Here is a 24052-nt window from a genome sequence, read left to right on the forward strand (position 1 = left end):
CCGAACACAAAACCAAAACACAAAACCCGAAAAATTTCAAGTGCACATCTCTATCTTGTAGTGCCATGCATGGCTTCCAGTGACACTAGTTCCTCTCTCGTATCAAACTCTGCAGTGATCCCACGAACGAAAATGGCCAGTTGGGCAGTATTTGTTATGTCCATTGTCTCGTCACAAGCCAGAGAGAAAAATTGGACATCTCCTGCAGAATGTTTCAGTGTTTTTTCAATATCTTGTGCTAAATCAGTAATCCGATCGGAGACGGTTCTCCGGGACAAACTAACAGTCTGAAACAATTTTACTTTGTCTGGTGCTAACAACTCTGCTGCAGCCACCATGCACTCTTTCACAAAATCTCCCTCTACATGAGGCCTCAGCCTCTTTGCAATTAGCTCGCTCACTACATAACTTGTCTGAATGACGTTGTCTCTGTCACAACGAGGCCTAGTGAAAGTGGCTTGTTGTGATTCCAAACTCCGCTGAAGAGCATTTATTTTATCCAGACGCATTTGGCCACTCAATTTACTGAGTGTAGCATGTTTTGAGCTGTAATGACGCTCCAGATTGGCTTTTTTCATTACTGCTAATGCATCGCCACAAGCCAGGCACACAGGTTTGCCTTTGACTTCAAGAAAAAAATATTCATTTGTCCATTTCTCTTGGAAAGATCGACACTCTGCATCAACTTTTCTTTTCTGTGTAGTCGCCATTTATGTTGCTACAAAGTAGACAGAGGGATAATATAATAAGTGGCCGGTACTGAGTCTGAGCTGACATTCACATTGCGCCACACAGTATGAGCCAAATTCACATTATGCCACACAGTATGAGCCAAATTCACATTACCCCACACATTAAGAGCCGAAATGTACATTACCCCACACAGTATGAGCCAAATTCACATTACCCCACACATTAAGAGCCGAAATGTACATTACCCCACACAGTATTAGCCAAATTCACATTGCGCCACACAGTATGAGCCAAATTCACATTGTGCCACAGAATACGAGCCAAATTCACATTATGCCACATAGTATGAGCCGAAATGTACATTACCCCACACAGTATGAGCCAAATTCACATTGCGCAAACAGTATAAGCCGTGTTCACATTACCTCAGACCCCACAAGCTCCTTCCCAGTCTTCAGGCAGCAGGACAGGGGATGAATAGCTTCCGATGGTCACTTTTTGGGCCTGGATGGGTCCACTTCACGTCAGTCTGTGTGCTGGCAGTGTGGCTCACTCTGTGCTGGCAGCGTGTCTCAGTCTTTTTATGTTGCAGCAAAATAATAAAGGGATAATATAATAAGTGGCCGGTACGCCACACAGTATGAGCCAAATTCATATTACGCCACATAGTATGAGCCAAAATGTACATTACCCCACACCATATGAGCCAAATTCACATTGTGCCACACAGTATGAGCCAAATTCACATTGCGCCACAGAATATGAGCCAAATTCACATTATGCCACATAGTATGAGCCAAAATGTACATTACCCCACACAGTATTAGCCAAATTCACATTGCGCCACACAGTATGAGTCAAATTCACATTGCGCACACAGTATAAGCCGAATTCACATTACCTCAGACCCCACAAGCTCCTTCCCAGTCTTCAGGCAGCAGGACAGGGGATGAATAGCTTCCGTTGGTCACTTTTTGGGCCTGGATGGGTCCACTTCACGTCAGTCTGTGTGCTGGCAGTGTGGCTCACTCTGTGCTAGCAGCGTGTCTCAGTCTTTTTATGTTGCAGCAAAATAATAAAGGGATAATATAATAAGTGGCCGGTACGCCACACAGTATGAGCCAAATTCATATTACGCCACATAGTATGAGCCAAAATGTACATTACCCCACACCATATGAGCCAAATTCACATTGTGCCACACAGTATGAGCCAAATTCACATTGCGCCACAGAATACGAGCCAAATTCACATTATGCCACATAGTATGAGCCGAAATGTACATTACCCCACACAGTATTAGCCAAATTCACATTGCGCCACACAGTATGAGCCAAATTCACATTGCGCACACAGTATAAGCCGAATTCACATTACCTCAGACCCCACAAGCTCCTTCCCAGTCTTCAGGCAGCATGACAGGGGATGTATAGCTTCCGATGGTCACTTTTTGGGCCTGGATGGGTCCACTTCACGTCAGTCTGTGTGCTGGCAGTGTGGCTCACTCTGTGCTGGCAGCGTGTCTCAGTCTTTTTATGTTGCAGCAAAATAATAAAGGGATAATATAATAAGTGGCTGGTACGCCACACAGTATGAGCCAAATTCATATTACGCCACATAGTATGAGCCAAAATGTACATTACCCCACACCATATGAGCCAAATTCACATTGTGCCACACAGTATGAGCCAAATTCACATTGCGCCACAGAATACGAGCCAAATTCACATTATGCCACATAGTATGAGCCGAAATGTACATTACCCCACACAGTATTAGCCAAATTCACATTGCGCCACACAGTATGAGCCAAATTCACATTGCACACACAGTATAAGCCGAAATCACATTACCTCAGACCCCACAAGCTCCTTCCCAGTCTTCAGGCAGCAGGACAGGGGATGAATAGCTTCCGATGGTCACTTTTTGGGCCTGGATGGGTCCACTTCACGTCAGTCTGTGTGCTGGCAGTGTGGCTCACTCTGTGCTGGCAGCGTGTCTCAGTCTTTTTATGTTGCAGCAAAATAATAAAGGGATAATATAATAAGTGGCCGGTACGCCACACAGTATGAGCCAAATTCACATTACGCCACACAGTATGAGCCGAAATTCACATTGCGCTACACAGTATGAGCAGAAATTCACATTGAGCCACACAGTATGAGCCGAAATTCACATTGCGCCACACAGTATGAGCCGAAATCCACATTGCGCCACACAGTATGAGCCGAAATCCACATTGCGCCACACAGTATGAGCCGAAATCCACATTGCGCCACACAGTATGAGCCGAAATTCACATTGCGCCACACAGTATGAGACGAAATCCACATTGCGCCACACAGTATGAGACGAAATCCACATTGCGCCACACAGTATGAGCCGAAATCCACATTGCGCCACACAGTATGAGCCGAAATTCACATTGCGCCACACAGTATGAGCCGAAATTCACATTGCGCCACACAGTATGAGCCGAAATTCACATTGCGCCACACAGTATGAGCCGAAATCCACATTGCGCCACACAGTATGAGACGAAATTCACATTGCGCCAAACAGTATGAGCCGAAATTCACATTGCGCCACACAGTACCAATCATAGTATTATCCCCTGCACACCATCATCCCCCCTGTACATCAACATTATCTTGCTGCACATTAAAAGGTCCCCTCTGCACAGCAATATGACCCCACACAACATCAGGTTAGTTCCCCCATATTTAATTTATTCACCTTTTATCTTTCAGTCACAGTGGTAGTGGCAGTGTCTCTGCGCTCCAGCTCCCCGCAGTTCTCCCCCTCCGCTCTCTGCTCTCCACCTCCCTCCTCTCCGCGACCACAGCGCGTTGTCTCAGCCGCGCTCCCCCCCAATTCTCCTGGCAAGGAAGATCGGGAAGAGATGAGTAGGCCGGGTGACGGCCTCTCATTGTCCCTCCTCCATGCGTCCTCTCGCCGCCGAATGCCCGCCCCCCCACCCCCGCGCGAACGCATGCTGTGCGGTTGCCTAGTTACCCAGCGTTGCTAAAATGCCATGTCTCCCTCCTCACTCCTCTCCTGCGGCTGCGGTACTATGAGCAGGCTGGGCGGGCCGGGTAAAGTGTCTTTGCGGGCCGCATACGTTCCCCACCCCTGTTCTAGTGTGTGGCTTTTACAGCTATGTTTCTAATGATACACACTAAGCCAGCTGTCACAGGCAGTAGATATAGCGCTGTAGCAAAATATAAGGACTCATTTACTCTGGCAGGTACTGGAGTGCAGCTGGAGTCTGTGCGAGTGCAACATTTTTCTGTTTTAATATACAATGTAGTCCAGAACCTATGTATATGGCTATTTACTGTACTGCAGAGACAGGCACACAAATACATATATGTGAGTGTGTGCATGTGCATTCCTTCATATGTTACTATTAATTATTTACAGTATTTGTTAGTTTATTATTAGATTATTATTATTATTATTATTATTATTATTATTATTATTATTATCATCATAATCAAATGTATCATTCTTCTGAGAAGCTAAAAAAAATGTTATTTTTTAATCAGCAAACTCAGTAGAGCACATACAATACATTTATTTGAACAAACCTTTAATTCCTTTTTTTTTTGTAACCAGATTGCATTTTCCATACTTAAAATGGGAAATGCGATCTGGCCAAATTTACAAAAAAAAAGTTTTGCAAAAACAGCTCACTTTAAAGCACTGGGGGCAGTGCTGCAAGTATGGCAGTGCTGCATATCGGTAAGAAATTGGCAGCTGGTACGCAGTTCCGCCGTCCGAACCACGTGCCTGCAGTCACTGCTGTGTGAGGGGAGGGGAGCGCAGCGAGCGCCTCTCCTGCCCCTCAGTACTTAGTCCGGCAGCGGTGGGTATCTCGAATGAGGCGCCTGTCCGTTAGCCAATCAGAGCGCGCAGACCGGCAGCCGCAGCTCCTGATTGGCTGCCTGTCCGCGAGCTCTTATTGGCTAACAGACCAGCGCCTCATTTGAGATACCCATCGCTGAACTCTGGAAACCGGCCTGAGCACTGAGGGGCAGGAGAGGCGCCTGCTGCGCTCTCCTCCCCTCAGATAGCAGCAACAACAACGGCGCGGTGAGCAAGGGATATGCACTGTGGGGACATGTGTGGCACTGTGGGGGCATTTGTGTATCTGGCACTGTGAGTGGGGGCATATCTGGCACTGTGAGAGGGGGCATTTGTGTATCTGGTACTGTGGGGTATTTGTGTTTCTGACACTGTGGGGGCATATGTGTATCTGGCACTGTGGGGGCATTTGTGTATCTGGCACTGTAGGAGCATTTCTGACACTGTGGGGGTATATCTGGCACTGTGGGGGCATTTGTGTATCTGACACTGCAGGAGAATATCTGGCACTGTGGAGGCATATCTGGCACTGTGGAGGCATTTGTGTATCTGGCACTGTGGGGATATATCTGGCACTGAGGGGGCATTTGTGTATCTGCCACTGTAGGAGAATATCTGGCACTGTGGGTGTATATCTGGCACTGTGTGCGCATTTGCATATCTAGCACTGTGGTTGGGGGCATTTGTGTATCTAGCACTGTTGGGGCATATATGTATCTGGCACTATTGGGGTCATATGTGTATCTGGCCCCCCATATGTGTATCACGCCCTCTTTTTCATTGGCCACACCCACTTTTTGTCAAGCGTCTAACTTAGGCCCGTGCACACAGTACCACTAAGAAATTTTTTCGACTTGCACCACTGACTGGGGATCACAGCAGGAAGGGCACAGATCACTGATCTCTGGGTGCAGGTGGGTATGAGCAGTGGTAGGGGTGTCTCAGTGTGTGTGTGTGTGTGGGGGGAATCGTAACGTGGGGGCAGTGGCTGCGCATGCGTAGCACATACTCGAAAAATACCCCGATAAGGCTGCAGAGTGCATTCGCAGGGACAGAGCATATACTGTATATATAGATTTATCCAGCCATATCTTACCCACGATTATTCGCAATTGCTGGTCGTTTACCATGACTAGTGTGCCTGCGGAAGTGAGCAGCTAATTTGCAGATAAGATGAGACTGGAAACACCTGTAAGTACTTGTACATTTTATTGAATTAGCATTATTATCTATAAAAGGTCGGATATGTAATGTATAAGTATTTCTCTGACAACAGTGAGTCTCAGGAAATGACTGCAGCTAGCAGGCAAAAGTAGAATTTAGCATTGCAAACATGTACTCGGGTGCAGGAATTTATCAGTGCAGAAATTACTGCTATTTCTCTCATATCATGCTAATTGCAATATATTGTCCCCAAGGTATCCTTGAGTGTTTTATTAGCACTAATTTGAGAGATGCAAATGTATGTTTAAATGCTAACACTAAGAATAAAAAGATTTAGATACACTTTGACTGTGCTTGTTAAAATGAAAGCTTAGCCCTGTTCAATATAAAGTATAATGAATGACATGTTAATGATTGATACAAATTTTGGTTTCCTAAAATAACATCTGCCTCATTTGAGTGACACCTGATAAAAAGTAATCAAGTTTTTTTTTTTAATATGAGCCAATAATTTTACAAAGCTGTCATTTCACAGAAAAATCATTTAGAATACAAGACAATTTCTTCTCTTTCAAAGAACTGAATATATAAATGTAGTCTGTATTCATGTGGCCCACAGTATAATTACCTACAAAATAATTATGATTATGATAATGAATAAGTTATAATCTCTAAGTAAATTAATTCACAGTATCCTATAGATACAAATGATACCGTTGGTGAGAGGGTGCAATTATAAGAAAGAAATATTCCAATTTTACAAGCCTTCTAATATATTAAAGTGTTTTTTGATAACTATTATTTTGCCTATATTTGCGACGGGTGGTGAAGGTGAATACAGGGCTTAATTCATCTTGAGTTGTAATTTTGCGAAAAATGTGAAAACTACTACTCGCTTCTCTAACATGCGGGGGGCCGCCCAGCACAGGGCACGGCTGCCCCGCACGCCGGGTCCTGTCCCCTCCCCCACCCCCCCACCGCTAACATGCGAGGGCATCGCTGTGCAGCGATGCGCTCGCATGATTAAGGTTGCCCCCTGCCTATGCAGCCTAGCTGTGAATGCAGTCGGCGGCCAGCCATCTTTTGGGTCACTGACGCAGCTGCCGCGGCCCATCCCACAAACAGTCTGGACACACCTGCGTTGCACGGACCGCGCCGCCCAAACAGTGCATCGACGCCCCATCACCGCCCCCAGACAGGACTTAGACTGCAATCGCAGTCTAAGACCTTGCACATGCGCGCATCAGAGTGCGTGCATGTGCGGAAATGGCAAATTAGCAATTTTTACACTTTTGCATTTGAAGCTGTATCAGGCCCATAGTGTACCATTTGCTTCAGTATAGAAAAAGCTATACTCTGGACCCAATTTTAGATGTACCCTTTTTTATTTACTTTTTGCCTTTCTTTTTTTTGTTATTTTGGGATCAATATTTGACATAATTTATAACTCTTATCATAAAGAAAGGCATATATACAGTGTATTAAGATGATACTTACCTGTGATCTCAGTAGGATTTAAATAGTGTAAATCAGTGGTCTCCAACCTTAATTGGGGTGTGAGCTACTTTCGGAAAATAAAACCTCTGAAGGAGCTACCCCCTCCCCCCAATGTGCGTGCGTTCCTGCGAAAGTGGGTGTGGCCTCACAAAAGTGGGTGTGGCCTCGCAACTACAAGTAATGCCCCCCCCAGCGTAGTGCCAGATACACAAATAATGTCCCTCAGCAGTGCCAGATACACAAATAATGTCCCTCAGCAGTGCCAGATACACAAATAATACCCCCAGCAGTGCCAGATACACAAATAATGCCCCCAGCAGTGCCAGGGAACACAAATAATGCTGTCCAGAAGTGCCAGATACACAAATAATGTCCCTCAGCAGTGCCAGATACACAAATAATACCCCCAGCAGTGCCAGATACAATTCGCCCCGCAGTGCCATTTAAATGCCCACCGCAGCGCCAGATAAAATGCCCCCCCCCCTCGCAGTGTCCGATACAGTGCCCCACACAGTGCTAACCCTTGCTTGCGGCTTCTACTGCTGCCAGCGCTGCTCCTCCTGTATGAGAGACGGAAGGGGAGGAGAGCGCAGCGCGCACCTCTCCTATGAAGTCCAGAGAGCGGCTGCGGTGAGGGTGACAGAGTCTCCGGCGGCGACTGGCATTTAAAATATGGTGCCGGTAAGTGAGCCAATCAAAACTTGCGGTTCGGCAGCCAATCAGGTGCCGCCACTGCCGGTCCACGAGCTCTGATTGGCTGACGGCCGACATCATATTAAAAATGAAGGGAGGAGGAGTGCCAGTGACTGCCCAAGCCCCTGCGCTCTGTTCGCTACCGAAAATACTACGGTGAGCTACGGGTTGGAGATCACTTGTGTAGATACTGGATTATTGGATTATTAGTATAGTACATATTAGTATAATATATATATTAATATATAGTATATATTAGCATTATATGTTAGAGTGCAACTACAATTCCTTATTGGAAAATCAATTACTAGATAAAGATGGGCTATAAAGGCAAAACACAACAGACAGTGAAGCATGTAAAAATGACTGTATTCCCATACAGTAATACAGTAATATACTCGTAGAACACTTAGAAAGTCTATAACAGATGAATATTTAGAAAGTCTACAACAGATGAACATTTATTTGAATTCCCACATGGTGATTGCTGAGAAGAGGCACCTGGTTTCTGCTGCTGTCAGCTGATGAGGAGGTGTTGCAAGCAGGAGAAGCTGGCTGTGCAGTAGCAAATCCACTGGTGGAGCTCACAGCACGGTACTAAGGCAAAAGTACACAACACTTGCCTTCACAGCGTGGTGGCGGAAAACCAGGGAATACTAAAAACCCTCAGAAAACCACAGAATACTAAAAAAAAAAAAAAATGTGAATAATTTATTTAGCATTTTCTGTCTACTTATGTTTTACTATGAACAATTATGTATTTATCTTAGTGAGATGAATCAAGGTTCTGCATGTCATTTTCACATCATAACAACGCAAAGCCACAACTCGTATTATTATTATTATTATTATTATTATTATTATTATTATTATTATTATATTTGATTTATAAGGCTTGACGGTGCTACAAAGAGCTGTTCAGTGAGACGAATGGGGCTTACATAATATATGGAAATAAAATGTAAATAAAATGCAGATGTGAAAAAAGAATAGGAATCTTCTTACTCGGATGTGGTGTGGAAGGTAGATAGTAACTAGGTCGACAGGGTCTCTAGGTCGATAGGGTCTTTAGGTCGACATGGTCTAGGTCGACAGGTCAAAAGGTCGACATGAGTTTTTATGGGTTTTTGGTGTCGTTTTCTTCGGAGAGTGACCGGGAACCCCAATTAGTGCACCGTGTCCCCTCGCATGGCTTCGCTCTCCATGCTTCGGGCAAGGTGCCTCGCTTCGCTTGGCACAGATTACCGTTCCAAACGTAGTCCACGTGGATCGTTAAGTATGAAAAGGTTCAAAAAAAGAAAAAAAATCATGAAAAACTCATGTCGACCTTTTGACCAGTTGACCTAGAACATGACGACCTAGTAGAAACCCTGTCGACCTAGTTACTGTCGACCTAGATAGTGTCAACCTAGTTGTGAAAGTGTAGAGGGGGAGATGTACTAAGCCTGAAAAGTGATAAATATCACAGTGATAAAGCACCAGCCAATCGGCTCCTAACTGCCATGTCACAGGCTGTGTTTGAAAAATGACAGTTAGGAGCCGATTGGCTGGTGCTTTATCACAGTGATATTTATCACTTTTCAAGCTTAGTACATCTGGCCCAGAATGAGAAATCAGGACAGAGTGGTTCTAGGAAAGAGTAGTAGTTTTAATTTAAATGAAAACTGGATTGGGTTGAGTGCATTTAAGTATTGATGTATCATTGTGGATTTTGATGCATTTGGAAACATGTTGTCAATGTTTAAGGTTGTTGACGTCAGAGAGCTGACGTTGGGTAAGCTAGAAATGAAGTAGAAGTGACGAAGTGACAGAAAACTGAGACAAGGGAGAACAAATGAGGAAATAACCAGGGAAGTTATACAGGCAGTGGGGTAGTCAGTGGGGGTGTTGAAATCATCTGTGAGAGAACAGTGGGGCAGATGTATTAACCTATAGAAGGCATAAGGAAGTGATAAACCAGTGATAGGTGCAAGGTGAGAAACACACCAGCCAATCAGCTCCAATATGTAAATTAACAGTTAGGAGCTGATTGGCTGGTGCGTTTATCACCTTGCACTTATCACTGGTTTATCACTTCCTTATGCCTTCTCCAGCTTAATACATCTGTCCCATTATGTACTGTAGTAACAAAGGATAGAAAATAAAAGAAAAAAATGGTCCAGCATACTTTTGTTAGCCAGAAGAAAAGACTAAGGCTGTTTATCAATACTCTTTCTTCTAAAATAATGTGAAAACAGACGTATTCACACCCTTTTCACAGTATTTTAATATCACCTAAATGTATCAAAGAGCTTTTGGAGAAGTTTTCATAAAAATCTCCTCCATGCCCTGAAATTCTCGTTTTTATAATGCACAATGCATTTCCTATACGTATAATGGAAAATGCAATGTTTTCAAATTTACTAAAGGTAAATTGTAAAGTAATAATGGGGGGAGCATCATGAAATCAATACCTTCATAGAGGCTTGCCTCCAGTCAGCAGGAGCAAGTTGGAGATACTGTGTCTTAGCAATTTCTTCCACAGTTCTCTCTGTCTCTCCTGCCGTGAGTGCACTGTCTTAACCCTGCAGGCACTGTTCCCTCACCCTGTGGTCACAGTCCCCTAACCCAACAAGCACTGTCCCTTCACCCTTTGGTCACGGTCCCCTAACCCAACCAGCACTGTCTAACCCTATGGGCACTATCCCCTTACTCTGTGATCACAGTCTCTTAACCCAGCTAGCACTGTCTTAGCCTACAGGCACTGTCACCTTTAGGGTTGGACTGGCCCACAGGAAACCCACGGTGGGGCCCAGTGCCTGGGGGTCTGCCTCTTCCTCTAGGGATCAGGTTCTAGACTGTGCACTTGAATTACACATTATACATATGTCACCTTATACTGCACAGGTCTATGGTGTATTTTCCGTTTCCAAGCCTTGGGAAAAACACTGTTGGGAATGATGTGTCTGCAGGTGTTATTTGCAGCGTTATATAGGCACATACCAGCGGATGACTCAACTATGAACAGTCCAGTTACTTAGCCACTGGTGTTGGTTTATGGAAGTGTAACAATTATATCCTTACTCACTGTTTTATACAAATTGGTTCTTATTGATCAAAGCTTTCAGTGGAGTGGAGTTCTATACAGCTCACCGGCTGGTGAGTGTATACTGCTTGCAGGTAGTGGAACAGCTTCATGCAAGTAATCACTGAGGTCTCTCTGGAGCTAAGGGGGAGACTTATGCCTTCACCATGTCAGTTCTTCTCACACAGTACTACTATACTAAGAAGGAACTACAATTTGTCTGCAGTCACATGGTGCAGCTGTACATCAGATTGGAGGACAGACCTCCCTGGGTCCTAGTGCCCAGCATGTATGGACTGTTAGGAGACAGTGCAGGAGTGCACTGTTTTCTAACACACACACATATACACTACTTGAGATCTCTGTTATTACTGAGTTATATCAAAAACAAGTCAACAAAACAGATGACGATAACTGTTCTGTAGTTCTGTTCTGTGGAGGAGTTTTGCAGGTATAGGTATAGTCTAAACAGCAGAAACTGAGATGAGCATTTTCCCTATCCTGTTTAACAAATATATTTTTGGCACAAACATTTCAATCAATACTGTCTGAGCTGAAGAGAAGAAATAGACATTTAGTCTTCCAAACAAATGAGATGATTAACTTTGAAACATGAAGGGAAAATGAAGGCATTTTTATTTATAGTAGTTCTAAAAATCAATTTACTGCTTTCTCTTAGATAAAGAAACGAGCTGTATATGGTGTTATTTATAGGGTCTAATTGTTCCTTATAGTTGTGTCTTGTGAATGGATCTGCAGTTAGTTTGCTAGTTAGTGTATTTAACAGACGTTAACAATAATTTATCATCTTAATGTTTAGGCAAAGTGTCTCTTTCTTCTACAAAAATGCTTCCTTAGAGGGAAATTATTTTGTAGTTTAAAATATGACAGCTTTAAATATGTTTCAAATTATCACTTTGTGCTATAGTTTTTGGTTTTAAATAGCTTTCAAATGTGCTCTATATCTGCATACGTTTAGGTTTCTACACGTCTTAGGGGGTAATTCAGACCCGATCGCTGCTGTGCGTCTTCGCGTCAGGTCCAAACTGCGCATGCGTATGCACCGCAATTTGCAGGCACGTCGCATGGGTACAAAGCGGATCGCCGATCAGCAATGGGTTTGCGCAACGGATCCGTTCGCACGGGCGATCGCAAGGAGATTGACAGGAAGAAGGCGTTTGTGGGTGTCAACTGACCATTTTCAGGGAGTGTCTGGAAAAACGCAGGCGTGTCCACGCGTTTGCAGGAAGGGTTCCTGACGTCAATTCCGGTCCCGGACAGGCTAATGTGATCGCAGCGGTTGAGTAAGTCCTGGGCTGCACAGAGACTGCACAAAATCAGTTTGCGCAGCTCTGCTACACATGCGTTCGCACACTTGCACAGCTAATATATGCTCCCCCTGTAGGCGACGACTATCTGATCGCAGCAGTGCAAAAATCGCTTGCTAGTGATCAAGTCTGAATTAGGCCCTTAGAGAAGAAGAAAATACTAAAAGGTAGTATGTAAAAGACAAAAGGTATTACTTTACAGTGATATAATTTACTATGCTTTATATAGTGCCTACATATTAAGTAGAACTTTACAAAGAGTGTTTAATCATTCACATTAATCTCTGCCCCCTTTGGAGTTTGGACTAAACTCTGTGTTACACAAATATTATAGTTAATTTTTGTCTAAGTCAATTGACCTAACATGGATTGTGCGGGAAACTCACATTAATAGAGTGTATTAAATAAAGAAGCCAAAGGTTAAATACTTAATTATTAGTGAAAGAAAACTAATATTATAGGAAGTAGTTCATATAAATGATTATCGAATGTCTTCATATTAAAGCTTCTTCTGTGTGTTCCCATTAGAGGAAGATTTTGCTTTTGCAATCAACCTTGGATTAGGCTCTATATATAGATATATGCACCGGACCATTGTTGCTGGTTTTGGTTCTAATTCATCGTCCGATTTTGGTTTTGCCTAAACACATTTTCAAAAAATTTCAAAAAAAGCTAAAATCACATAAGTAACCTTTTTTTTTTTTGTTCCTACAGTATCATTAACCTTAATAACACTAATTTTCAGTAATTTCTAGTCAATTTTGACTACCTCACAGCTCACAATATTGTTTTCATCCAGTTTAGGTCAAAGGCTACAGTGACCTGGCTGCTCACTAAGTGACAAAGCAGTGACACAAACACATGGCAGTTTATAGCATATCTATAAAACATTGCCACACAGCAGTGGCAGAAATGAAGTGTTGCAAGATGGCATTGTCCTTGGTAAATATCCCCCTCATCCTGTTCCACTTCCACACAAGCATCCTCAGTTTCTATCATGTCCTCATCACCATCTTTTTTTGCACTGCTCCCCACATGTGTAGAAATGGTGGAAGTAGGCACACATAGCTAATGGGGACACCCCTAGACTCTCCTCAGGGATGTGTGATAGAAGGTCTCACATCATCAGGAAGGGCAGAAGAAGATGCCTCACCGACAGTTGCAGAACCACCCCTCATAAATAAAGGCCAAGGCCTGAGTCTTTCCTTGCCAATGCATTTGGTGTATGGCATGTTGCCAGTTTTATGTTTTTCTGCACCAAACTTTCCCTTTATTAGAGGTGTTTTTTTCTTTACCACTGTATATTGTTTTTATTTTATTTTAGATGCCCTGACTTAAACCCTCTATGCCCTTGAGCATTGGCTTTACTAGATGACATTGAAGGACTAGTATCATTATCATGACTGGGGGCAGCAGCTGTAGTGATAGCATTTGGTTGCTCTTCTCTAAAGTGATCATTAATTCTTTAATTTACAGATGATTGCAGCAATTCAAAGGGTTTACTTTTATATGTACATGAATATTTAATGCACAGGGGTAAAGTGTGCCAGAACAGTACAAACAATATATTTATTTTTCACTTTGCAGTTCAACTGAAACTGCCGCAATTCATATGTACGTGAATAATAGACACACAGGAGTACAGCACATACAGGTTGTAATAACTTAAAATAATCACTTTTTTATATTGACAAAGGTCCAGATGTAGGACCGAAACGTTGATGCCTCTCATTGTTCTATCTTTATGGATTAAATAAAAGCCCCATTATGAAGACTGGTGATTGCACTTCTGATTCTGTTTATATATATATATATATATATATATATAGATAGATAGATAGATAGATAGATATTAGACATAGCCTGCACTCCTTTGTATAATGGTGAATTCTTGCCCTGGTGCCCTCCGGGGTATTTGCATACCAAAAGTATACCATCCAAGTCAGCGGTACTCATAGAACTTTTGCCAACCATGATCCATGACCTATAGTATAGTGGTACACAGGAGGTGGTGCCACTGGGACCAATGGCATCACAAAGGGAGAATGGTGCTGCAGGGTGCTGTTCTAATCTCCCTTTTAGCCAAATCCAGGGACTATGGGGCAGTAATGGTGCTGCCCACAGAACCCTGAGATCTGTGTGGTGGCACCGCTCACACACCCCTAGTTACGGCTCTGGACAATGGTGTTTATGGTTTTTGGAAGTTTTTTGTTAGCACAAAACTGTAGAGCAGCATTTTAACAATGGGTGCAAGGTGTGCAGGGCATCCAGATCCCCAAACCATGGGTTGCCAGTGCCCAGCAATGCAGAGAGGGAGATGTGTACTAATTATTTGGGCCAAGCATTGTCTAAGGAAAGAAGATCTCTGATTGCCTGCTAAGACATGTGACACATGGGGGAGAAGGAATTGGAGTTCTACAATGAGTCTGGTAAACACAAAAACACAAAACATATGGGTGGGGCACAATATGTGAAATAGTCACCTAAGGGAGTGGGCGCTATGGGGCATTGCACACAGTCCCATTGATTTATTAAATCTCCCCTAAGAGTAATGTTAATGATTATTAGTTAGAGCCATTATTATTAAAACAGTTTAAACTAGAACAAAGATTAAGCTAAATAAAGCATATAAAACATTTACCAATGGATTAAAGTTAAATGCCCTCTGTATCACCTTTGTCTGCAAAATCTAGAAATAAGATTTCATAATATTGTACAGTTCTAATTATTGAAACAAAAATAACTAAATGCTGAATATTTAATTGTTAAACTTTTAATTTTGGAATTTGCTGTCATTGTATTCTTGTAAGTAATGTTTTTAATTACTGTAGCACTGTTCAAAATAGATCGGACTAAGTGTTACAATTTTTCTAGTGTAGAACATCATTACATAACATATTAGTAATAGTAAAAGACTTAATATGATTGGGTATCTTCTCAGCGAACAAAAGGGCATGTATAATTAAATGTACTAGTGACAGCTTTATCCAAAGAAATAAAACAAATTAATGTAACTAGTATGAGAACCAAACTCCTTCACGGAAGTTCCAGTAATTCAAGAAGCAAGTACTCTGATGTAATTTCTAGATAATCACAAAACAATATGTTGTAACCTAAAAAGTACATGAAATAGTTTGAGAGTAAAAGACTTACAGTACACTGCACAACACACACAAAATGCAAATGTATGGAACACTCATATAAATATTGGGCCATTTCTAGTCAATTTGGATATCAGTAAAAAAATGACAACCTAAAATGTAAATATATGCGTGTGCCCCAAAATGGGTGGGGGGGGGGGAGTGTCCTCACTACAGTGAGCATAGCCTCACTACAATGGGCGTAGCCTTGCAGGAAAAGACTACCTTACACCCCAGTTTTACACCCTGTGCCTCAAGACCTCGGCCACCACAGGAAATAAATAATTCTACCATATTATGCTGCACATAGTAATGCCCCACGCACCATATTATGTATCACACTGTAATGCACATTGCACTATATTATGCCCCACACTGTAATGCGCCTTCCATCATATTATGCCCCAGTTGTAATGCCCCTTGCACCAAATTATGCCCCACATAGTAATGCCCCTTCCACCATATACCCCGGGCCCACACAGTAAAAATACCCCTTGCACCATATGCCCCACACAGTAATTCCCCTTGCAACATATTCCCCACACAGTAATGCTCCTTGCAACATAATATGCCCCACAGTTATGCCTTGAAAACTTCCTCTCTGCCATTGAATTCTATGCTAACCAAACCAAATAAAAAAAAATCACAGTTTGTTATTGCATTAAGTTAATTTGCTGATCTGCAAACCATATGTCTGTTACCTGCCGCTTATGAGAGTGCAAGTCAGCCAATCAGATCTATAATATACTTCAGACACTATGGGCTTCATATAGATTTAGTCTCAATGCAAAATTTGACATTTGATTTAAGAATTCAAAGTGAAATTGCACCCTACAGCTTGGGGTTTCCCAGTTATAATGTTAATCATGGAGCTGAATTCCCTAGTGGAATCAGGCCAACAAGAAAAATATAGGGCACCCCCCAAAGGGAAAATAATCCACATACTGAGTACCACAGGGTTTCTTCCCAACCACCTTGGGCAGAGAATGTGATAATCAATAGGTAAGAATGTGGATCTATAAGAATCAGCAAACCATGGCATAGACTCGCAAGAACCCAACAAAACATGTACAGTAGTTGCAAACACATAAATATTAGTAAGAATAGTTGAGAGGTAATGATGGTACATGTAGTGACTGTAGTTGTAAATTTAAAAACAAAAAATATATGAAGAAATTTGAAAGCTCTGTTTAACATTCTATAATATTAGTAGATATTTCCTATTTTTAATTAAAATAATGTGAAAATGCTTTCACACCATTTCCACGTTATTTCACATTTCACTAAAATGTATCACATGACTTTTGGAGTAAATTTAAATTTAAGTTCAAAAATATCACCCATGCCCTTAAAGTTACATCAATTTAGAATGCTGATCACATTTCCCATACCTCTTATGGGAAGAGATGGGTAAAATTATCACATGCTATTTTTTTCATTATTATTTTTATTTTATTAATAATAATAATAATAATAATAATAAGTGGGAAGAGGTAATCAGCAAGGGGACAAGATGACACTCAGAGGTAGCATGGAGAGGGCATGAGAGAATGTAGATGAAGATGAAGTTGGAGATTGAATTTTATGTGTGTGAAGAGCTTACACTGGATACTGTAGGGGAAGTAGAGCCAGAAAAGGAGTTGAAGGAGAGGAGAGGTGGAATCAGGAAAATGAAATAGGAAGATAGTGGCATCAATGCTAGATTTAAAAGAGGAGAGGCGGGAGAGAGGAAGGTTTGAGGGCAGTAATCGAGGTGGGAGATAACAATGGCATGAATAAGAGACTTTTATTTTAGGTTTACTGGTACTTTAAATACATACATGCACACCCTTATAAATGACAACTACATTCAGGGCCGGATTAACAATGGGGCGGATGGAGCTGCAGCTCCAGGCCCCCCATTGAAAATAGGCCCACAGCCACAGTGAAGGGACTCATAGTTGCCGGCATTACAATGAGTCACACTGACTCATTATATGCCGTTGCCAGCGCTGCACCCGCCGCGCCTCCACCACCACTGCCTACAGTGTATCAGTCACTCACTCAAGACTCCTGGCTGGAGCGGGAGGAGGAGCCGATCGCGTCTCTCCTCCTGAGCGCCTCCGCCCCCAGCCTATTAGTTGTGCTGCTGTGCTGAGTGACGCAAGGGAGGGGGGAGGAGCAGCTCTACCATCTACTCCGAGCTCCTCCCCCCAGACAGTGCTGCTAAGTGATGAGGATGGGCTGGCCGGAGGGGGAGGAGGAGGAGCCGCTCTCTCAGCTCCTCCCCTTTCCTGCTGTGACCCAAGCACCGCATGGGCAACCAGAATGGCCGCACAATGTAGCCCTGGGACTCGCAGGAGCTATTCTTGGCTGCATGGAGAGTGAAGAGTGCTACATTCTACATTCCTGGATGCCAAAGGGTGAGACCGGAGGTGCCTGTTTCAGTAAGTTTATTAATTTATATGTGTTGTATCATGTACAGTATTTGTGAGTCAGTAATTGGTTTATGAAAGTTAGTGGTGTCTGTGTCAGTAAATGTGTGTGTGTGTGTGTGTGTGTGTGTGTGTGTGTGTGTGTGTGTGTGTGTGTGTGTGTGTGTGTGTGTGTGTGTGTGTCAGTAATGGGGGTCTGTCAGTAAGCATGTATGTGCTAATAAATCGTGTGTGTGTCAGTAAGTGTAATCTAGGTCAGTAAGGGGTGTCTGTGATATTAACTGGTATCTGACAGTAATGGGTATCCACAGAGCCGTTTATTGCGGCGGGCGAGGCGTGCGTTCGCACAGGACGCCCACCGCGGCTCTAAGTCGCTCTTTTTGGCTCCCCCTCCTCCCCGTCATTACTATTCCGCTTAGGAGGCAGGGTTTCGTGCAATGATGCGTTTGCGTCATGACATCACAACGCAAAAGTGTCATTGCACGAACTCTGCCCCTGAGCGCAGTACTGATGACGGGGAGGAGGGAGAGCCGGGACATGGTGGGAGATTGGAGACTGGAGAGGCGGGCCGGCGCGGGACAAACAAAGAGTATAGAGGTTTGTTTTTTTTTCGTTTTTTTCTTTGTCTCTCTCTTTGTTGAAGGGGTCTCTGCCTGCCGTAATGTGTAAAATGGGGACACCTGCCTGCCGTAATGTGTAAAATGGGGACAAGTGCCTGTCGTAATGTGTAAAATGGGTACACGTTAGAGATGAGCGGGTTCGGTTTCTCTGAAACCGAACCCGCACGAACTTCATGTTTTTTTCACGGGTCCGAGCAGACTCGGATCCTCCCGCCTTGCTCGGTTAACCTGAGCGCGCCCGAACGTCATCATGACGCTGTCGGATTCTCGCGAGACTCGGATTCTATATAAGGAGCCGCGCGTCGCCGCCATTTTCACACGTGCATTGAGATTGATAGGGAGAGGACGTGGCTGGCGTCCTCTCCATTAGAAATTAGATTAGAAGAGAGAGAGAGATTGTGCAGAGTCAGACAGAGTTTACCACAGTGACCAGTGCAGTTGTTGTTAGTTAACTTTTATTTATTTTAATATAATATATCCGTTCTCTGCTATATCCGTTCTCTGCCTGAAAAAAAACGATACACAGCAGCAGCCAGTCACACAGTGTGACTCAGTCTGTGTGCACTCAGCTCAGCCCAGTGTGCTGCACATCAATGTATAAAAGGCAAAGCTTATAATAATTGTGGGGGAGACTGGGGAGCACTGCAGGTTGTTATAGCAGGAGCCCCCAGGAGTACATAATATTATATTAATTTAAAATTAAACAGTGCACACTTTTGCTGCAGGAGTGCCACTGCCAGTGTGACTAGTGGTGACCAGTGCCTGACCACCAGTATAGTAGTATATTGTTGTATGTATTGTATACTATCTCTTTATCAACCAGTCTATATTAGCAGCAGACACAGTACAGTGCGGTAGTTCACGGCTGTGGCTACCTCTGTGTCGGCAGTCGGAACTCGGCAGGCAGTCCGTCCATCCATAATTGTATTACAATATATACCACCTAACCGTGGTATTTTTTTTTCTTTCTTTATACCGTCGTCATAGTGTCATACTAGTTGTTACGAGTATACTACTATCTCTTTATCAACCAGTGTACAGTGCGGTAGTTCACGGCTGTGGCTACCTCTGTGTCGGCAGTCGGCAGGCAGTCCGTCCATCCATAATTGTATTATTATTATAATATATACCACCTAACCGTGGTTTTTTTTTTCATTCTTTATACCGTCATAGTGTCATACTAGTTGTTACGAGTATACTACTATCTCTTTATCAACCAGTGTACAGTGCGGTAGTTCACGGCTGTGGCTACCTCTGTGTCGGCAGTCGGCAGGCAGTCCGTCCATCCATAATTGTATTATTATTATAATATATACCACCTAACCGTGGTTTTTTTTTCATTCTTTATACCGTCGTCATAGTGTCATACTAGTTGTTACGAGTATACTACTATCTCTTTATCAACCAGTGTACAGTGCGGTAGTTCACGGCTGTGGCTACCTCTGTGTCGGCAGTCGGCAGGCAGTCCGTCCATCCATAATTGTATTATTATTATAATATATACCACCTAACCGTGGTTTTTTTTTCATTCTTTATACCGTCGTCATAGTGTCATACTAGTTGTTACGAGTATACTACTATCTCTTTATCAACCAGTGTACAGTGCGGTAGTTCACGGCTGTGGCTACCTCTGTGTCGGCAGTCGGCAGGCAGTCCGTCCATCCATAATTGTATTATTATTATAATATATACCACCTAACCGTGGTTTTTTTTTCATTCTTTATACCGTCGTCATAGTGTCATACTAGTTGTTACGAGTATACTACTATCTCTTTATCAACCAGTGTACAGTGCGGTAGTTCACGGCTGTGGCTACCTCTGTGTCGGCAGTCGGCAGGCAGTCCGTCCATCCATAATTGTATTATTATTATAATATATACCACCTAACTGTGGTATTTTTTTTTCTTTCTTTATACCGTCGTCATAGTGTCATACTAGTTGTTACGAGTATACTACTATCTCTTTATCAACCAGTGTACAGTGCGGTAGTTCACGGCTGTGGCTACCTCTGTGTCGGCAGTCGGCAGGCAGTCCGTCCATCCATAATTGTATTATTATTATAATATATACCACCTAACCGTGGTTTTTTTTTCATTCTTTATACCGTCGTCATAGTGTCATACTAGTTGTTACGAGTATACTACTATCTCTTTATCAACCAGTGTACAGTGCGGTAGTTCACGGCTGTGGCTACCTCTGTGTCGGCAGTCGGCAGGCAGTCCGTCCATCCATAATTGTATTATTATTATAATATATACCACCTAACCGTGGTATTTTTTTCATTCTTTATACCGTCGTCATAGTGTCATACTAGTTGTTACGAGTATACTACTATCTCTTTATCAACCAGTGTACAGTGCGGTAGTTCACGGCTGTGGCTACCTCTGTGTCGGCAGTCGGCAGGCAGTCCGTCCATCCATAATTATATTATTATTATAATATATACCACCTAACCGTGGTTTTTTTTTTCATTCTTTATACCGTCGTCATAGTGTCATACTAGTTGTTACGAGTATACTACTATCTCTTTATCAACCAGTGTACAGTGCGGTAGTTCACGGCTGTGGCTACCTCTGTGTCGGCAGTCGGCAGGCAGTCCGTCCATCCATAATTGTATTATTATTATAATATATACCACCTAACCGTGGTTTTTTTATACCACCTAACCGTGGCAGTCCGTCCATAATTGTATACTAGTATCCAATCCATCCATTGTTTACCTGAGGTGCCTTTTAGTTCTGCCTATAAAATATGGAGAACAAAAAAGTTGAGGTTCCAAAATTAGGGAAAGATCAAGATCCACTTCCACCTCGTGCTGTAGCTGCTGCCACTAGTCATGGCCGAGACGATGAAATGCCAGCAACGTCGTCTGCCAAGGCCGATGCCCAATGTCATAGTACAGAGCATGTCAAATCCAAAACACCAAATATCAGAAAAAAAAGGACTCCAAAACCTAAAATAAAATTGTCGGAGGAGAAGCGTAAACTTGCCAATATGCCATTTACCACACGGAGTGGCAAGGAACGGCTGAGGCCCTGGCCTATGTTCATGGCTAGTGGTTCAGCTTCACATGAGGATGGAAGCACTCAGCCTCTCGCTAGAAAACTGAAAAGACTCAAGCTGGCAAAAGCACCGCAAAGAACTGTGCGTTCTTTGAAATCCCAAATCCACAAGGAGAGTCCAATTGTGTCGTTTGCGATGCCTGACCTTCCCAACACTGGACGTGAAGAGCATGCGCCTTCCACTATTTGCATGCCCCCTGCAAGTGCTGGAAGGAGCACCCGCAGTCCAGTTCCTGATAGTCAGATTGAAGATGTCAGTGTTGAAGTACACCAGGATGAGGAGGATATGGGTGTTGCTGGCGCTGGGGAGGAAATTGACCAGGAGGATTCTGATGGTGAGGTGGTTTGTTTAAGTCAGGCACCCGGGGAGACACCTGTTGTCCGTGGGAGGAATATGGCCGTTGACATGCCAGGTGAAAATACCAAAAAAATCAGCTCTTCGGTGTGGAGGTATTTCACCAGAAATGCGGACAACAGGTGTCAAGCCGTGTGTTCCCTTTGTCAAGCTGTAATAAGTAGGGGTAAGGACGTTAACCACCTCGGAACATCCTCCCTTATACGTCACCTGCAGCGCATTCATAATAAGTCAGTGACAAGTTCAAAAACTTTGGGTGACAGCGGAAGCAGTCCACTGACCAGTAAATCCCTTCCTCTTGTAACCAAGCTCACGCAAACCACCCCACCAACTCCCTCAGTGTCAATTTCCTCCTTCCCCAGGAATGCCAATAGTCCTGCAGGCCATGTCACTGGCAAGCCTGACGAGTCCTCTCCTGCCTGGGATTCCTCCGATGCATCCTTGCGTGTAACGCCTACTGCTGCTGGCGCTGCTGTTGTTGCCGCTGGGAGTCGATGGTCATCCCAGAGGGGAAGTCGTAAGCCCACTTGTACTACTTCCAGTAAGCAATTGACTGTTCAACAGTCCTTTGCGAGGAAGATGAAATATCACAGCAGTCATCCTACTGCAAAGCGGATAACTGAGTCCTTGACAACTATGTTGGTGTTAGACGTGCGTCCGGTATCCGCCGTTAGTTCACAGGGAACTAGACAATTTATTGAGGCAGTGTGCCCCCGTTACCAAATACCATCTAGGTTCCACTTCTCTAGGCAGGCGATACCGAGAATGTACACGGACGTCAGAAAAAGACTCACCAGTGTCCTAAAAAATGCAGTTGTACCCAATGTCCACTTAACCACGGACATGTGGACAAGTGGAGCAGGGCAGGGTCAGGACTATATGACTGTGACAGCCCACTGGGTAGATGTATGGACTCCCGCCGCAAGAACAGCAGCGGCGGCACCAGTAGCAGCATCTCGCAAACGCCAACTCTTTCCTAGGCAGGCTACGCTTTGTATCACCGCTTTCCAGAATACGCACACAGCTGAAAACCTCTTACGGCAACTGAGGAAGATCATCGCGGAATGGCTTACCCCAATTGGACTCTCCTGTGGATTTGTGGCATCGGACAACGCCAGCAATATTGTGTGTGCATTAAATATGGGCAAATTCCAGCACGTCCCATGTTTTGCACATACCTTGAATTTGGTGGTGCAGAATTTTTTAAAAAACGACAGGGGCGTGCAAGAGATGCTGTCGGTGGCCAGAAAAATTGCGGGACACTTTCGGCGTACAGGCACCACGTACAGAAGACTGGAGCACCACCAAAAACTACTGAACCTGCCCTGCCATCATCTGAAGCAAGAAGTGGTAACGAGGTGGAATTCAACCCTCTATATGCTTCAGAGGTTGGAGGAGCAGCAAAAGGCCATTCAAGCCTATACAATTGAGCACGATATAGGAGATGGAATGCACCTGTCTCAAGTGCAGTGGAGAATGATTTCAACGTTGTGCAAGGTTCTGATGCCCTTTGAACTTGCCACACGTGAAGTCAGTTCAGACACTGCCAGCCTGAGTCAGGTCATTCCCCTCATCAGGCTTTTGCAGAAGAAGCTGGAGGCATTGAAGAAGGAGCTAACACGGAGCGATTCCGCTAGGCATGTGGGACTTGTGGATGCAGCCCTTAATTCGCTTAACAAGGATTCACGGGTGGTCAATCTGTTGAAATCAGAGCACTACATTTTGGCCACCGTGCTCGATCCTAGATTTAAAGCCTACCTTGGATCTCTCTTTCCGGCAGACACAGGTCTGCTGGGGTTGAAAGACCTGCTGGTGACAAAATTGTCAAGTCAAGCGGAACGCGACCTGTCAACATCTCCTCCTTCACATTCTCCCGCAACTGGGGGTGCGAGGAAAAGGCTCAGAATTCCGAGCCCACCCGCTGGCGGTGATGCAGGGCAGTCTGGAGCGACTGCTGATGCTGACATCTGGTCCGGACTGAAGGACCTGACAACGATTACGGACATGTCGTCTACTGTCACTGCATATGATTCTCTCAACATTGATAGAATGGTGGAGGATTATATGAGTGACCGCATCCAAGTAGGCACGTCACACAGTCCGTACTTATACTGGCAGGAAAAAGAGGCAATTTGGAGGCCCTTGCACAAACTGG

General features: G+C 43.8%; 1 long non-coding RNA gene across 1 annotated transcript in view; it reads right to left on the reverse strand.

The window, feature by feature from the left end:
- Window positions 1-11152, reverse strand: part of LOC135050080 (uncharacterized) — a 194412-nt gene extending 183260 nt beyond the window's left edge. Inside the window, exons 1-2 of the long non-coding RNA XR_010241540.1 lie at window positions 10982-11152; window positions 8416-8598 (exon numbers count right to left, since the gene is read on the reverse strand). This is a non-coding gene — a long non-coding RNA (uncharacterized LOC135050080). The remainder of the gene's footprint in view (window positions 1-8415; window positions 8599-10981) is intronic.
- Window positions 11153-24052: the final 12900 nt, after the last annotated feature.

Source organism: Pseudophryne corroboree, chromosome 1 (genome assembly GCF_028390025.1).
Source record: "Pseudophryne corroboree isolate aPseCor3 chromosome 1, aPseCor3.hap2, whole genome shotgun sequence".
Classification (NCBI taxonomy): domain Eukaryota; kingdom Metazoa; phylum Chordata; class Amphibia; order Anura; family Myobatrachidae; genus Pseudophryne; species Pseudophryne corroboree.